General features: G+C 47.5%; 1 pseudogene; it reads right to left on the reverse strand.

Annotated features, from left to right (window-relative positions):
• Window positions 1–8,731: 8,731 nt before the first annotated feature.
• LOC115309846 lies at window positions 8,732–12,750 on the reverse strand (annotated as a pseudogene).
• Between the last annotated feature and the right edge of the window lie 1,779 nt (window positions 12,751–14,529).

The raw sequence follows: 14,529 nt of genomic DNA on the forward strand, positions 1-14,529 counted from the left end.
CGGATATTGTGCGTGCGTGTGCAAACGTAGTAAGACGTAGCTTAGGCTTCTCACCACCGAGTGCATCTTTGAGCTCAATTTGAAAAATCCCGCCTAGTACCAGTGAACTACAACTGAAATTTGGTCACCTTGAGCCTTACACGTACTTTGTTTCCAAACGTCCGCTTCTCGTTACTTCATCGGGCGAAAAGCAAGCCGCATCCTCACAGGGGTATCAAAGTTGAGCCCAGCGTTGACGCATGAACGTTTAAGGAAACACAATAAATTCGACCTCATTACTGCACAAAAATTACTATGATATGTCTTCCCCGTGTCATCAAATATCGCCCACTCAAAGTTTACGCTGATAGGAGATTAGGTTTTTGCAAACGCTGAGGTCGGCTTGCTACGACGGAGGCTCTAACAAGCGTCTTCTACTCTTCGCTAAGCTTTTTTGGACGAGCTTTTACTGACGCCCAAGATCTGTGTCTGAACGGTGTGTCTGAAATTATCTCGGCATACTCAGTCAGGAAGAAAGCAAACACATAAATATTACGGCCATTAGCAACCGTCAAATGCGCTTTGAATAATTTCGTTCCTTTGGCACACCGCATAGAGGTTCACGCCCGTCCGACGCACTTCCGGCGAACGGTGCGACATTCTTCACACAATTGCTCGACTTTTGCTTTCTTAAAACGGATTGTATGTGGGAATGTGCCTATATGATTGGGCAGAAAAACTTTATGTGCATGCGCGATGTTAAATATTAGTAGAATGCAAGCGGGTGGGGACTTAGCTTCGTGCAGTGCTGCGGGTCAGTGCAGATAAGAGATAAGATGTGTGTTCAAATTGAGCTTTTCAATGGCGCCTCCAAGTTTTACCTCACGTACTCAGGCGTATAAAGAAAAACAGTAGTTGCAAAAATATTATTTCGTTTATGGACGCACAAAACAAACAAACTTCCTGACAGCTGGAAAGGTGCGAGCTCGATGTATGCAAACTTATTGGTCGTTACAGCTTGTTGACTCGTACATAAGCAAGATACCCGAGCTACGCAGCGTCGAGATTCCCAGCACTGGCTTGTTGACATATATCTCGAAACGCAAACAGAAAGGCTCGATGGTGTACAAAAATACAAGCATGTGTGAAGACAAGCTATACGTCTCGGGTTTGTGCTATAGATTCGAGGTCTGGCCACTTAGGTTAGTTTAGAGACCAAAAATGATGCTCTCGAGACCAAAAAACGTGAGATCACGGCCGTTAATAGTCCACGCTGCCGATCGAAACCGAAACCATGCCACTCTCCTCCCTGGCCAACTAGTTCCCAAAGAGCAACGCGCGCCGTGTTGCACGCAGGGGTTTATGCAAGTAGTCCTTAGAATCCACTAACAGTGGTAGCGAGAAGCAGATCTGATTTTAAGAAGCGCGTAAAAGTTAAATGTAGTGACCTTTTCTGGTTGAATATAGGGTGCACGTGATGTTTCGATTATGATCATGCAGAAAGATGTAAGAAACAAATGTGCCGACTAAAATGTGTCTTCCACGGACAGACCGCTCGGACCCGGAGTAGTTCTCCGCGCAGCCTTTTTCGGGGGAGTACGATCTGTAGTCACTCGCAACATTTCAGTTTCGTTATCAACGTTGCCGCGAGAGAATGAGGGAGTTTCGCTGTTTTTTTGTTTCGATTGCTGTAGTGGGCTCTGTTCCTTTCGTTCCTCTTGTCATGAACGACTGGCTTGACCATACTGCGGCGCTGACATCGCCGCAGTTAATTTCAGGAGGTCTAATAAAACGCAGTAGCAGCGAAATCAGCGACAGCGACGAAGATACCAGCTTAGCTCCAGCTCGAGTGACGACGAGGCAGCCGTTCTCGGCGAAGTCTTTGCCGACTCATTCGCCTCGCCAGCGAAGAGGCCCAAGATATGGCGTTACATCGAAGACGTTATGCGCACCTATTCGGATAAGAGCTAGGTATGTCGTTTGCTAGAAGACAATACGACAAATTACCCTCAGATGGAACTCGCCTTCGGAGATGACGGTCGCTTTACGGCACACGTGTTTGGTATTGCTTAATAGACCCTTTGCAAAACGTAGAGCGCCACGACGGCAGGAAATTTTGGGAACCCTCGGTACAGATCACGCGCACGCGCCTTCTCGTTGCGCCTCCGCGACTGCGCGCGCGTCCCGGCAGCTACCGCCTGCAGCCGTCGCAGCCATCCCGCCGAGTCGTACGTCGTTGCTGGCGTACCGTATCTGTGGCAGCGTAAAGGCATCGCGACAGGTGAACTTATTCCAATACGTTATTCGTCGGAACTTACTTTCACGTATTGAAGTGTCACCAAATCCATTTAGTTTGCACCGCAACCATGGCAGGTTTCGACCAGGTTGGACAAAACGTTGGTGCAGCAGACGACAGAGCCGGTACAAAGGAGAGGGATACGAAATGGGCAGCCGTCGGATCGTCGCTCGCTCAACCAACGGCCCAACTCGGCTGCTCTGTTGCCGTGGTAACCTGTGCCTGCTCGCGTATGCCACGCGGTAGAGGGAGGAGGGGCGTACGAGGACTCCCATTATTTGTCGCGCGGCGCGCGCGGGCTTTTGAGTTTTTGCAAAAGGTCTATTGCATCCTGCGGCTCGTACAAAAGTACTTGTTGTTGTCTTCATCGGGTTTATATAGCTGTAAGAAAAAATAAATACTGTTTCACGTCGGGGTCACCGTTAGTCAAGTAGTAACAATCAACATTTTTGTCAGAGCATTAAGTTCCGATCAGAACTTCATGCTTTCAGCAAGATAACAATGAGAACCGAAACTGTTAAAGAGCGAGGGCAGACGCTATGAAAGCGGTGGCAGCGCGTGCAACTGGGTGGATCGCTTACTGAAGCCGAATGCTGAACGACCGCTTGCGCGGAGCGCTCGGCATCTGCCTGGGCAAAGGGCTGGATCGCGCATCCCCGTTTGGTCGCTGCAGCTGCAGCGCGAGAGTGAAGCCACCGATCGGCGATTTTGCATGTTGAAAAATCGCGTTTTTGGAGCGTTGCGGAGGCTGGCGGCAACAAGCCGAAGGCACGTTTTCTACTCGTTCGTAGTCATTCGTCGAAGAAGCGTTTTAAAAACCTGTGTAAGCCCTGAGACTTGCCGTTGAGAACATGTGGAAATTTTTACGGAAGCGCAGTGCCGCAGTAAAAATGCCCAAATCATCGAAAGCAAGTTTCGCCGCCACGATGCAACGCGCAGGTGACGAGTGACCCGCGCGTTGCATCATTGGACTTTTCCATAATGCAACGTGCGGGACCCTTGTGACGTCACACGTGACGTCAATTGTACGTCATTATAGGAAACGTCCCATAATGCAATGAGCGGGTCACGAATGAGACTGCACATTGCATTATAGGAAGTTTCCTATAACTCAACGCGTGGTTACGCCGACGGCGACGTTCCCGTCGCCGACCCGCGCGTTGCATCATGAGACGCTTCCCATATTGCAATGCGCGGGTCACAAATGAGACGGCGCGTTGCATTATGGGACGTTTCCCATAACGCAACGCGCGGTTACGCCGATGGCGATGTTGGCGTCGCCGTCGCCGACCGCGCGTTGCATCATGGGACGCTTCCCATAATACAACGCGAGGGACCCCCGTGACGTCACACACGCCGTCATTATGGGAAACGTCCCATAATGCAATGCGCGGGTCACGAGTGAGTCCCGCGCGTTGCATTATGGGACGTTTCCCATAATGCAACGCGCGGTTACGCCGACGGCGACTGCGACGGTGATGCCGCTCAAGGCGGAAACGGGCGCCTAAGAGCTGCTCTCTAAAAAATAATAGATGTAAACCAAATTAAATTTTCATTCCACAGCCATGTTTGAACCCGTCTTTTTTAACAAAACTGAAATAAGCCTTTGTTAACTGGTTTAATATTGACGCAGTGTTAATACTAGGCCAAGGATAATATTAGGTGTCACCTTTTAGCATATTGAAGACATGTCCAACCTAACGGTCATTTGTAACCATCGTATAGTTTCTATATCAGCGAAAAAGCCATGTCGGTTACATATCAAAATTTGCATGGCTTGAATGGCCTGTGAAAGCAGCGAGAAAATGATGTCGGTCAGTCACCGAAAACTCCGTGGCTGAACTGGCCGGTGATTACAGAAAGAAAACGATGTCGGCCAGTCAGCGGAGACTCCACGGCTAGACTGGCCGCTGACTACAGCAAGAAAACGATGTCGGCCAGTCACCGGAAACTCCATGGCTAGACTGGCCAGTGACTACAGCAAGAAAACGATATCGGCCAGTCACCGGAAACTCCACGGCTAGACTGGCCGGTGACTACAGCAAGAAGACGATGTCGGCCTTTATCGGGAACTTTCCGGCTGGTGCTGGCCAGTTTGGACAACGAGTCCCGATATCGGCCGGGGTCGGTTTCTTGCCGGCGTCCCTGGCCGGGATCCGCCGTACAGCTCCCGGTACTGGCCGACGTAATCCCAGTATCGGCCGACATGGTGTGCTACCTGGGTATGCCAAAGTGCATGACGACGATTTTACCGAGTTCGATAGGCAATGCCCAGCTAGGTGCGTCGTATTCCCACCGACCTATGTACTATCTACATAAATAGCAGACGTCAATTTTGGAACTGGTGAGCCAGTTTTGTCTTAGTGTTATTTCCTTGTCAATTTCAGAGTGGTGGGTAGCTGTAGTGCTGCCGGGAATGTTTGGTCGAACCAGGCCGCTGTTGGGAAATGGGACCGGAGACATAGAGGAATGTTTGGTGCAAGCAGGCCACTGTCGGGAAACGGATAACCGGAGCCACAGCCTTTTCGCAAACTGACATTTAGTGTCGTCTATTTTTCTGCTGTCTTGTTCAACTCAAAACTCTATTAACCATGTGTGAATTGCCTCTGCACCGTGTGTACACCCAAGTTTTGCTGAGTCTTGCTGAGGTGTCACCTTGCTAGAAACACGGTTGGGCCTACGGCCACCTAGAGAGCTACCGACCAGGCATAATAATGCTTATGACAGCTTCTTCGACCTTCCTCGTAGTTATGCACGGTGCAGATAGTGGTCACATTTTTATGCAATTGCTGAGATGGGCACAAAAACTGTCGCTTTGGGCCACGGGAGCCAGCACAGTTCACCATGATCACAGTGTAGCAAAGCTGCAACCACGGACCATCACTGGCCATCAGCATGAGACTACCGACGGCACTCCTCCATAATACATGTTAATGACGCGACATAGGGGCAAACAGTGTATCATGGAGATGAGTCCAGACTTTTTTATACCTACCATTTGGTGGTGGAGGTGGTGGTGGTGGAGGTGCCACCTGTGCAAGGTCCTGACTAGCACCTTTGGTCGCAGCAGGTGAGTCCAGCAAAATCCAGTTAAACACAACTTAACGCACAACGAATTGACATCCTTTCTGGTTACGCGTTGATGTAATCCCCCTTGCCTATACCTTAGAATTCAGGTATCGGAGTTCCTCATGCACAGGTCTAGAGGAATTAACTCGTGAGATTGAGCGCTACGATCCGAGCTTTCGAAGAAACATTACGAGGCAGCACAGTCGTGCAAAGTCAATAAGACCAAAACCAACGCGGTGTCTGTTCACTACCAGTAGCAAGTTTTAGCACACCGTTACCGTGTTCTGCGGTGGCCACCGTACGGCCGGTGAGGCTTTAAGCGCGCAGAAAGGCATGCTTCAAAGTTACAGCGCGAGCTACCAGTAGCAATTTCGCTGCGCACGGCAACGCTACGCTAAAACCGCCTATTGCCATTCCCAGCACTTGCCAAAACTGCTGCCGAGATGCCGTGTGGCGACGGACGAAGCGCGTCCGTGTCTTTGCGGGCCAGGGTTCTGTCCTACTCCTCGAATTCAGCGACGACACTTGGTTCACGTCCCCCAACAGACTGCCGAGTGGCAATCGCGACGTGACAACCTTTGAAAAGCCCGACTTGACAGCAAAACTTCCAAAAGTGAGGCAAATCTTCGTACAGACACACGAGCACTTTACGTGCGACATCCACCGTCGGCCATGACGATTCATCACGATCGCGATGCAGCTCACGCATTGCGATCATCTAAATTGTTTCACTTACGTAAAAAGACACGATTCATACGACCTAAACTTGACACCGGTAATTATATTTAGATTGTAGCAAATTATACATTTTCAGAAGTTAAAAATGTTGCGTTTACAAGAACCTCCAATGCGACGTTGCGCATTCCCCTCTAGGGACATGTTTTGGGTACAAATCCCGATGAAGTTACAACTCAATCGCCGCTCTTCGCCGACGTCATCAACGCGCCGCGATGAAGTTCCCTGCCAGTTGAGTTCGCCGCCGATTGAGATTCGGCTCCTCCCACCGGCGACGTCACGATGAAGTTTCTCCATCGCTTTTTCCAGCATAGACAGACAGATCAAAGCGTAGTTCTTGAGTCCCATAGCTATGCTTTAAAAAAATATTAAAACAATAACTTCCATTATTACGTGTTCCGATTAATCACTTCGCCAAAGTGAATTGCACACTAAGGCTCTAGCATGTTTTGCCAAGCACCGCATTCATTCTTGTTTTGTTTTGTTCGCCTGGACAAAACGCCGCCACCGCAAATCACTCAAATAAGTAAACGCTGTTGCACATAGTAAAAGAGTGAAAGTGCGCAGGTGGATTTTCGGGTTATGTGATTATAATTTTTACAAAATTATAATATTTTTTTTTTCTCGAAATGAGCCAATTCTATGTCAAGAGAAACTGAGATAATGTCGAATGTTTGCGTATCAGTGAGCCACGTACTGCGGCCACCTCCGCAGTGGTCTTCGTCGCATACCATGACCGATTCACGTTTAAAAACATAAGATCGGTGCACCGACGGGTATAGTTCTTTTTTCAGCAGAAAATACCTTATTTCAATTCCTAGATTCACCCAATTTAGAAAAAAAAAGCTTTTTGAGTAGTTTTACATTAGTTTCCTATATAGACGAACCAAATATATGGCAAGAAACTTTCGTGACACCTGAGTGCCAGCAAATGCTGACAGAATGTGAACATGCCGTGCTGCCACGTACTGGTCGACTCGACAAAAGCCGCTTTTCTCATACTTAGAAGTGACGTCGGTCAGTTCTGAAATTTCTCGAAAGCTGCCTTAGAAAGGAAGAAAAGTGAGTCCACAAAACACGCAATATTTTGTCTAATCCAATCTTTATTTCATATGCAGAGATATGCACGGTGCACTCATCCCTGGGAACCTGGAAATGGAGTGAATAGAATATGGGAGAAATGATACACGAAATTTTGTTCGAACCTTCAGTCATTTTAGAGGTTGGAAATATCGATGCAACTGGCGCACGGAGCGCGTTACAATTACTTTGGCATTACCTCTGCATCATGCCAGGACCGCTGAGGCTCGGCACTGATCACTTTAGATATCGCTTTAGTTCTAAGGGCGTTTCCAAAAACACAGCGAGCGAAATCGCCGAGTTGTTAAAGGTGATTTCAAGTCGCAGTCCTACATGTAAATATCAAATACTGCCGGTCGCGAGGACCTCGCTGTAGTCCGCGACAGCACCGTGTCAACAGTCAGACGTCTCGACCGGACGGACGTTCGTAGGTTTGGCTGTGCTGCTGCACTAAAATGGAGTTTCTTGCGGCGAACGTTCTCGAGAAGTTTTAAAAACTAACTTTGCATTGTGTTGTGATTAAATTTTTTTTTCGTGATTAGCGTGTTTTGTCCCTATTGAAAATAAGTCTAAAGGGTCCTTCAAAACATTTTAAAGGGTTTGAGGGGGCTTTCAAGAATTTTTAACAGGTTTGAAGTACCCTTTAGGGGAGTCTAAAGGGCCCATCAAAACGTTTTGATGGGTGTGACGTACCCTTTAAGAAAGTCTAATGGGCCCGTCAAAACCTTTTGAAAGGTCTAAGGGGGACCACAAAGATTTCTTAAAATGTTTGAAGGACCCTTTAAGATTCCTTGATGCGTTCTGGGCCACGTCAGAATCTTTCTTAAAGGGTTTGAAATGCCCTTTAGAAAGTTCTAAGAGGTTTCTTTAAATGTCTGTGGGGCCTTCAAACACACCCGTCAAACAATTACAAGCAACTCACAGAAGTTTGTTAAAATAAGACAAACTGTAGCCTGCCAGTCGTATTTGTATGCAACTTCTAATTCAACATCTTTAGTGCTTAAAATACTAAGCAAAAATTATGGCTTTGTGTGTCTATCTTAAAGTAACAAAAACTAATCCAGTCAAGTAACAATGTAAGTAATCAATTATTGTTTACAACCAGGAATTGTAACAATTTACTTTTAATGTAAATTAGCAATTCACTACATATTTGAAGTAATAGGCACAAGTCTGAATCAATGTGTGTGCATATGTCAGTCAGTTTTATTTGACAAGTTTAACAAAATCAAGGTACATGAAATGCACCGACACATTCACTGAAAAACTTCAAGGAAACTCAAGAACCGTAGCAATATAAGAGCACGCTGGTACAATGCTAGCAGAAACACTGAACGCTGCTCACTTATTAAAGTGCAGCATGGAGTTCACACAGAGCATGAGCATGGTCAAAGCCAGTAGCAAGAATTCAGAAAGCAACCACCTGAAAGCTTTAGACTGGCCCCCATTTCACCGACAGGCTTATACCCGTGCCACACGGGCAACTCGAATGCCATTCACAACGAATGACATTTGTGTGATCGGCGAATCAGCTCGCAATCTGTCGCGCGTGGAATGTGCCATGCCCGGAGTGTCGCGCGCTGATTGGCCGTCCGCTCAAATGTCATTCGTTGTAAATGGCGTTAGAGTTGCCCGTGTGGCACGGGCACGGCTTGTGATGAAGCCAAGTCTCAGTGAAATGCCGGCTGTCCCTCCGAGGCTTCCAGCCTTAACAGTAGCAAGCACAAATGAATTCCAAGCCCTTCCCCCTTTCCCCCAAAATTATTCTTTCTCATAAAAGTTGGGCATGTCGCACAAATAAGATTCATCTTCAAGTTCAATGAAAACACAGATGCACTCAATATGGTCAGAGGAGAAGAGAACTAAATTCTCCTCATTAGGGGGCACAATACACTTATGTAGGTACTTCACGCTACCAGTTCCAAAATCTTCAAGAATCAGGCTCTTACAGACTAAAAAAATTTCACCAGTCCTTACAGTCTTGTAGATAGCCTGAATTTCACAATACGTACCATCTCGTATTTTTTACAAATTGTGTGCATCTCTTCTTAGGGCGCGTGTACTCACGACTGTGGACTTCGAACCCCACTACTCTTGTTCTTAGATGTCTTTCAAGAGTAGGTACCTGGCCAAAATGGCATTCAAGAAGGCTATGCACAGCAGCTGTTAACGACACTTCCTGCGGAACGCCCAGGACACCGTCCTCGGAATCATTCTGAATGTTGAGAAACATGCGAAAGAGTTGGTCAAAGTTAGCTGGGAGATTGGTCATTTCACCAAATCGTGCCAGTGCGTGCTTCATAGCCCACCTCTCAGCAACCTGAAGAGGAACGCCTTTAGCAGCGGTTACAAGGCGCAGAAGTGCCCCATTTGCACTTTCGAATGGGAACATGGATGAAGCCCACAGAGGGCCAAGCTGCATAACACTTTTGGGCAAATGCATAAGTAGATGCATGTTAGAGGTTTCTGCACCTTGACCATAAAGGGCAGACACTTGTTGGAGAAAACGTGCCAAAAGCCCTTCAGCAGCTTGGATGTCATCCCTGTGGACGCTTTTCTGTAACAGCAGAAACACTGCCTGACACAAATGTGTGAAGTGTGCAAGGTAGTGGTGTGGAAGTATGCTATGAAGGCAAGGCATAGCATAGTACACCATCCAGTACCTCCACTCTTTGGCCTTCCATAGAGCTCTTTCTCTAACCGATCGTGTGGCCCTAGCGAGAAGATTTGGGGGACGGATCATTGGCAGTCTACGGTCTACAGCAGCCATCTGGTTTCCGATGTAAAAAGGTGCGCCTGTGCTTGTAAACCACAACTCTGTCAGTTGTTTCGCAACACCTTCAAGTACACAATGCATGTAATCGGGCACTATGCCCCAAACCAAATCAAAACCTTGAAGTCTTGCAATGGGGCTCGGTCCGTACATGCCGTGCTTCGTGGTGCCTGTCATCACAGCCGCTTTCACGTCCTGCAGCACACCTCTGTGCGTCCTTTCCGTCACACTGGAACTGTAGGGGTACTTCAGAGTGCCTAGAAAGAAGAAAGATGCAAATGTTGTGAGACAATGAATGATTACACACTATCACAACCAGTACTCGATGTAAATCTGAGATTATAGGACCATTTTTGATTCATCGTCATTCCCTTCGTTTTTGTTATGCTGGGCGGCTTCGATGCTCCGCGGAAGGTGTCACTCAATAGCAGAGCCGTGGTCGCAGTCTTGTGAAAAGTGATATTCCGCCTCGTTAGATAGATCTGCCGTCCTATTTTACATTAAGCACAAATGAACACCATGCAGACTACCTCTGCATTATGTCGTACATAACTTCACATTTTTCTTAGGTTTCTGTAATTGGGCATGAAGGTGGTAAAAACACCAACACGGATGAATATAGAGCAGCCATTTTGGGAGCTAGGCCCCTGACATGATGACAGTCGTCACAGAAAGGTTAAAATGTAACCCTTGTTTCCAGCAAGATGGCAAATCAATGGGAATTTTAGCAGTAGAGCTAAAACGACATGCTTTGACATGTGCGTTTGCGACATTACTGGACGATGCTCTTACAGCTCGTCCCATGGCTGAGTTCCACGACAGAACGACCCAAGCCAAGTTGCTAAACAAAAGAAAGCTAATTCCCCTTTGAGACGGCACGTTAAATGACATTTAGGCAAAATGACATATTACAGCTTGGCCAATCCGCATCTTTAATATGGCACGCTGCGCATGCACACGCGACATGCAGAACCAGGATCACAAGGTGATTTAACAAGCGGTGAAATGACATTCAATTAAAGGGGCCCTGCAAGGACTTTTTACTGGTTTTTAATTTGCACCGAACCTGAGCGCACTGAACGTAGTAACGTAGTGCAACTTTTCTTTTCTCAAAATTCGCTTTAGTTTAAAAGTTATAGGCAAATTAAAATTACAAAAACAAGCAAAAAATAACCTCTCTCATGACGTCCTTGGTTGCTTGACTGGCCGTGAACTAGGGGAGGGGTAGTGGACTCATGGCGAGCGCTCACGGCTGCCCGACTCCGTGTCGCCGGCGCGAGAGGGCGCCACTAGAGCATATTCTGGATAGGCTGTATGCAGCAGGCAGCCAGAACGGCTCTCATTGCATTTGCTGCGCGATTAAACACTAATTCGGCATGACACTTCATTGGCCACAAACGACAGCAAAGACGGGGTAAAGATCTGTTCAAATGGGAGCCACTTCGCGCTGCCATACCGCGAAACGGTCAAACCGCAAAACAAAGCAGCTCGCCGAAGGCCTTCGGAACGCTCGGAGCTGGTCGGATTCTCCAGTTCGTAAACGACCGCAGCGCCGCCGCGTACATCCGTGATCTTCCCGTGCCGGCACCTGATGCCACTACTCCTTTCTAGTATGCGCCGCCTTTTCCGTCGCTTGGTGGCGGGTATGTCGACGGGTCATTTCTTGTTTCCGTACTTTATAAACTGCATTCGATTCTTTTCTGATCTAAACTACTGAACAAAAAACTAATTTTATAAATAATTGAAACGGTTCGCACCACTTATATTTTGTATTTCTACTAAAAAGAAGCTTTTAGCTGCTGTGACCAGTGATAAGCCCAGGACCTAAGACGTCAAATATCGCGCGCTTTCGGTACCGCGGGTCGCCTCCGTCGGTGGGGGAGGTTTCCGCGCCGTCCGGTTAAAATATGATGCACTGATATTTAGCTACTCTCTCCGTGCCCGCTGGCTTGCCTGAGCTCTGAGGGACGTGGAAACCGCAAAAAAGGTAGACGCTTAAATATGATTGCAGGGCCCCTTTAAAATGACATTTATTTCCCCATCTCACTGAGATATAGAAGCTTTCAGGCAGCTGTGCATGGGCGCCGCCATAACCAACCTTCTGTTTTTGTTCCCTCTTATTCCGTTCGCTCCACTTCATCATTGCTGCAGCAGGAGAGGTTATTGCCATTTTAGACGTAGCTGTGTTCTTCTCCGTAGAATACGCCTTTGTGGAGGCTCGTCAAGGCCCGCTTCAGTGGCTCGGCATCTCGGTAAGACAAGAGAAGTCGGCTATGGCGGTTCAATCCGGCGCGTGCTGAAAGCGCCTATAACAAAAGCAGCTCTGAAAAGCTCAAGAACACTGTTATGGTACATTGTCACAATTAAGCCTTGCTCCAATACTCCAATTAGTTTGCTTCAGGTCCATAGCTTTCGCTGTTTGCCAAGTTCAACAATTCACCGACTTTGACCTCATACCGAGCATCAACAGATTAGAGGTACGCCGGAGCAACGAGCAACATCCATTTAAATTGAAACTACTGCAATTATTTTGCCAGTGGTATAAAGCTTTCTGAGCTGGGCAGCACTATATATTGTCTTACAGTAGATTTAAACTGAACCATGGTGTCCGGAGATAACGGTCTATGATTTGAAGGACAAGGAACCATTGCTGTGAATATTATACTCACCATCAACCAGAGTTCCTTTGTGGTAGCACCACGGACAGCCGTAGTAGCCATTGAATTGCTTGCGGTTTAGCACTGCTGCTCTGGCAGGAGCATCCGCGATGCAACACACCGCATGGACTTTGGATTCAAGAGCCCGTCCGTTCTTGTGGCAAACCTATTTGATTGCGCCGATTCTGCGAAATTGTTCCACAAACCCGTCAAGAAAGAGTGACATGACTGGCTTTTTCTTGCCAAACCAGATTCCACCAAGCAAGAGGCTTTTCCACCGGAGGATGGGGGGCAATTCATTGAGCATTACATGAATGGGCCACATGGAATTTTTGCTGGACTTGAATACTGGAGATCCGTCAGTACTGAAACTAGCAGTGAGATCTTCCATTGCCCAGCCAAACTGTTGTCGTGCTTGGTTCACAAGGTCTCCGTCAGCCAGGTCAGTGAAAATGTCCCGTGATCTCTGGGCGATCTTTTCGAGGTTGTCCCACAGAGCCTTCCTGCAGTTCTTAACCAGGTCATGACATTGTTTGCGCAAGTTGAAAATGATAAAAAATGTGCCGTTTGATGCCATTTCTTCTGCTCCATACAAAGTCTTACATTGTGAGCACCTCGCCTTCTTGTCTTGTAGGGGCGTCTTGCAAACCATGAGCGGTTTTGAGCACCTGTCGCAAAAAAAATGAAAATCCACCATGCCTTGCTGACTCTGCTTCCACACCTTCCGGAATAGAAACTTTGACTTTGGAGCCACGAAAACGCCGAACAGAGTGTTTACGAGCCTCAACAGGCCCTCAGTCTGCTCCATGAGAGGCCGGCGGACACAACGTAGGCCAAAATCAGCAACAGAACGTGCCCTCGGGTCGAGTCTTGGCCAGGAATAGGGGGCCCACTGCACAGCTCTTCAAAAATTTTGAAGTCTGACTCATCTTCGCCGCTGGTAGTCAAGTCGGGATCCCCTTGCTCAGATTCGCCACCGCCACTCGACGCCGTTTCGTCAGTTTCGCTGCTTCCACTCGTGTCACCTGATGCCAGCCCATCTTCGCTGGTGCATGAGTCGTGAAAAAGCTCTTCATGTTCGCTCGTGTCGTCGGATTCATTGTCGCCATCAGAAGTGGCTTGCTCATCGCTGGTGACGCCCGACGTGATTTCATCCTCGTTGGAGTCAGAGCTCTGGTTAGAGATTTCATCCTCGTTGGAGTCAGAGCTCTGGTCAGAGTCGTCGAGATCGTAGCACCGGCTCGAATTATCTCCGTCCCCTGACGTTTGTGAAAGGTTGATGAGCTCTGCTGCACGCTTGGCCCTCGCCGCTCGGTTCGATTTTGTTTGCTTAGGTATCACATAAGCCTGATCCGGCCCCATGTATACCTTCCTTCTTTTCTTCGCTCTTGGCGGCATCGCGCTGAACGTTACTATAACAAGTCGCGCTTGACTTCGCTAGCGGTAACAGTAGCGACAGCCGATACCCGAAACGAATAAGGGAAGAAGACCAGGGAAGACAGCGGAAGATCTCGTTTTCTCTAGACTAACCGGATGCTGAACTTCGGATGCTCTTTGCCGAGTCTGATTGGATAGTTATTTCCGGAAACCGAAACCAGGCGTCTGCCGACGCGCAATTTTGCTCACAATAAATGGTGAAAAGGCTGGAAAATAAATGAAGCTAGTTATTGTATGGAAGCGACAATTAAACATTAATAACAATCCAAGACGTCTTTTCTTATCAACCGGGTCTTTTTCTCTCTTGGTTTCGGTTTCCAGTTTATTATGCAACACCAAGTCATTGACACACTGGTCGCGATCCTGTCGGTAATATAGCATCATAAATACTCATTTGATTAGAAAATAGGTATTGATAAAAGTTAAAAAAAAAACAAAAAACGTCACTTTTTTTAGTTTAAATATTTGCAGACAACTAGCGCCCCCTGCCAAAATCAAGAAAA

This window comes from Ixodes scapularis, unplaced genomic scaffold, assembly GCF_016920785.2.
Source record: "Ixodes scapularis isolate PalLabHiFi unplaced genomic scaffold, ASM1692078v2 ptg001158l_1___fragment_5__unscaffolded, whole genome shotgun sequence".
NCBI lineage: Eukaryota > Metazoa > Arthropoda > Arachnida > Ixodida > Ixodidae > Ixodes > Ixodes scapularis.